We start from the raw sequence: 3401 nt of genomic DNA on the forward strand, positions 1-3401 counted from the left end.
AGAATAGCTTCACCACTAGTCAGAGAATACCAGTAACAGAACAACAAACTACCTCTCTTCACTTGTCAAAATGGCTGAAGTTATACAGAGCCAATCGTTACAACCTTCTAGAAGACAACTTGTTGACATTATAAATAGATCAATCCCATACCTAGGAATTAATCCTTCAGAAAGTAAAGTACCAAGGCATTTGGATATACATATAAAGATGCTTACCAAAACACTCATGGCAGTGGCAATTAAAAAAAAAAAAAAAGATTCTGCCATGAGTAGAAGAACCTGTGAATAAATTTTGGTATATCTAAAACATTATGCATTCTCTAAAATAAATTAATTAAAGCAATACTAGTTGAGTTGAAACGATTTTTAAGACGTATTACTTCCTGAGAAAAAGAAGCAGAGAAGTATATATATACAGGGATACCTCATTTTGTAAAATAAATAAAAAACAAAAACAACTGTATATATATATGAAGTTGTGTTCACCTACTTAACTTTTTAAATAGTTGAGAGTGAGGGAGAGTAGTGAGGAGGAGAGTCAGGTAAGAAAAGATTTAAAAAGAGTGGGTCTGAAAGAAAACTCAGCACACATGAAATGACCCCACATGGACATATATAGATGGACATGTGCATAAAGAGATGCATGAATATATGATCACTGAAATACTGACAGTGGCCATTTCAGGGTGTGGGAGTTTATTTCCTTCCTTATACTTTTATGCACTTGAACTTTTACAATAAGCACAAAGTTTTTATACAACCAAAGAATAGTTATTTATTTTAAAATGTGTGTGTGGCCAATTGCTATGGGGGATGAAGATGAGTCAGAAATATACCTTGCCTTGCAGGTCCTGACAGTGAGGAGACCGGAGGACACAACCAGCTGTAACATACACGTGAACTTAGTGGTATAACAGAAACACAGAGCATGGAATAGACATTAATTGATCACACATATCTGACAGGGAAGATCTGGAAGGACTTCCTTGAAGCAGTAGGCAGTTGAGTTGGATCGGGAAGGCTTGGGAGAAATTCAACTGGCAAAGTTGAGGATAAAGGGAAATCTGGAATAAGGGGAGACTGAGCAAAAAAAAAACAGGGGCATTAAAAATCCAAGGGGCATTCAAAAAATAGCAATTGACCTAGTTTAGTAAAACAAACACAGGTGTTGAGTGGACAGAAGGGATTGCGAAAGTAGTTTTATATTCCAGTTGCAGGAGGGAGTTACTGCAAGTTTGTGTGTTGGGGGTGGAGTAAAGGTAGGAGGAAAGTTCTGTCAGGAGAGTGGCATTCTTGGGTCTTTTTTGGGAGTGAGGAGAGAAAGGAGGCAAGAAACCCAGTTAAGAAACTATTAAAATGATTCAGCCCAAGGTAATAAAAGTCTGACAAGAGCACCAGTGTGGGGACGCAGGGGAGGGGAAAGATTCCAGAAACCTATCTGAGGTAAATAGGGTACCTTGGTGGAAGATGGAAGACCTTCTGGGCCTGGAAGTGAGGGGTTGGGAATACTACATTCTGAGAAAGAGAACGCTGGGATTGGAAGTGGGAGACACATTCAAAGAAAGATTGCAATATCTTGCAGAATGTAGAGGGAATGATGAGAATTATGAGTTAAAAGCATAGAGAAATTATGAGGTAAAATTAAAGCCCCACAGAGATCAGAAAGACATCTTCAATGTAGAACTATAGAACCAAAGATCTAGTTCTGCTCTCTGAAATCCTCTGTCCTAAGGAAAAGATGAACCCAAAAGCCTTCTTAACTATAGCAACACCCAAGGAAGAGGATCAAATGCGTCCTCCTCAGTTTCTTCATGTTCCAAACGAAAGCATCAGGAGCTGTGGAATGAGAACTCCAGAAAGAATCCTGAATAAAATCTAAGACATAGTTCTTGTTCTTAGACAATCTGGCTTTTTGCTCAGCTTCATTGAGATAACCCTTGGCTATCCGTGTTTCCTCTTACTTTCCTCCTGGGTAGAACCCTTCCTGTGAAAAGGATTCTTCTAGGTTATTAACTTCACGTATGAGACATCTAGGAATGTCACCACCGTCTGGTTGGGGTGGGAGCGGCCCCACCTGGCTTTCCTCCCTTGTCCCCTGGCCAGCCAAGGGTTTCCTCGAGGCACTCGTAAATGTGTGGCATTTCCCAACCAGCATAAATACGTCTGAGATTTTTAAAATAGAATAAATGGAAATATGAAAAGTCTAAAAGATTCCTGAGACCCTTTCCAGATCTCCCAACCAATGACTTCTTCGGGGTGTCTTAAGCACGGAGGCTCACACATCTTTGAATGGATGGACATCTCGTTTGTGGTTTACTTTCAGCTTTCCTGATAAAAGTAACGCCCTTGTCTTTCTGATTATAAAATAAGTACGAACTCAATGTAAAGACTTTGGAAAACCTAGAGAGCATAAAATAAGCACACTACTTGGTGACTCCACCCCAGAAATAAAAAAGGAACTTTCCCGTGGAAACCTTCCCGTCTGTTCCTGGCCAGTTTGGACCCCGCCCGCTGGGCCGGGGCGCAGAGGGACCGAGGGTCTCAGAGCCGGATGGGCGGAGGCAGGGCTGCCCCTGCGGCCGCGGGTCGATAGAGAGCGCAGCGCGTGGGGTGTGCGGGTCCGCGCGCCCTGGCCTTACGGGCCTTCCTGGCTGAGCAAGGGCCCGGCGCGCCACGCGGGGCGGCGCCAGGGGAGGAGCGGGAGGCGCGGCCCCAGCAGCGCCCCGGCCGGAGGCGGCCAGGGAGGGCAGCGCGCGCCCCTCGCAGACCGCAGAGGCGGGCGCCGCCGTCCCGCCGCCTCCACGCCCGGCCCCCGGCGCGGCGATGGGCGCGGCCGCCCGCCCTGGCCCTGGCCCTTGCCCTGCCCCCCGTCGCTCCAGGTCCTTTCCAGCCCGGCGAACCCGCGAGAGACCCGGGGACCGCGGGCATCCCGCCGCCAGACGCGGGCTTGGCGCTTCTCGGCGGTCGGAGACCTGGTGAGGTGAGCAGCGCGCCCTCGAGGATCCCAAATTCGGGATTTTGTAGGACCTCTCTGTGGACACTATGTATCCACAAAACATCAAACACTTACCTGCGAGAAGTGGAAAGGGGAAGGACTTGCTCTCCTTTCCAGAATCTGGGTGGTTTCTTTGGAAACGGTTAAGAAGCTGTCTTCGGAACTGGAGGCGAGCCCGACGTCGCTCACCGGGAGTGCCGGCGGCAACTTCCACAGAGGCGTGGGGAGGGTACTGGTCCTTGGTGGGCAGGGGCCTCCGGCTGTACAGTTTTGTTCAGTGAGCGGCACGCTGCTGAAATTGAGAGACCCTGAAACAGTTTTCCACAGCCTCCCCACGCAGCTTGTCTCCCAGTGTTCTCCCCAGGGTGCAGGGTGGCTGGCGGGGGGGGGGGGGGGGGGGGGGGGG

At 48.0% G+C, this 3401-nt stretch overlaps 1 protein-coding gene across 1 annotated transcript in view; it reads left to right on the forward strand.

The window, feature by feature from the left end:
- Positions 1–2812: 2812 nt before the first annotated feature.
- GPR156 (G protein-coupled receptor 156) overlaps positions 2813–3401 on the forward strand; it is a 102602-nt gene continuing 102013 nt past the window's right edge. The window contains exon 1 of the mRNA XM_059391869.1: positions 2813–2980. The gene's annotated coding sequence lies outside the window, so the exon portion shown is untranslated. The remainder of the gene's footprint in view (positions 2981–3401) is intronic.

The sequence above is a fragment of the Mustela nigripes genome, chromosome 2 (genome assembly GCF_022355385.1).
Source record: "Mustela nigripes isolate SB6536 chromosome 2, MUSNIG.SB6536, whole genome shotgun sequence".
NCBI lineage: Eukaryota > Metazoa > Chordata > Mammalia > Carnivora > Mustelidae > Mustela > Mustela nigripes.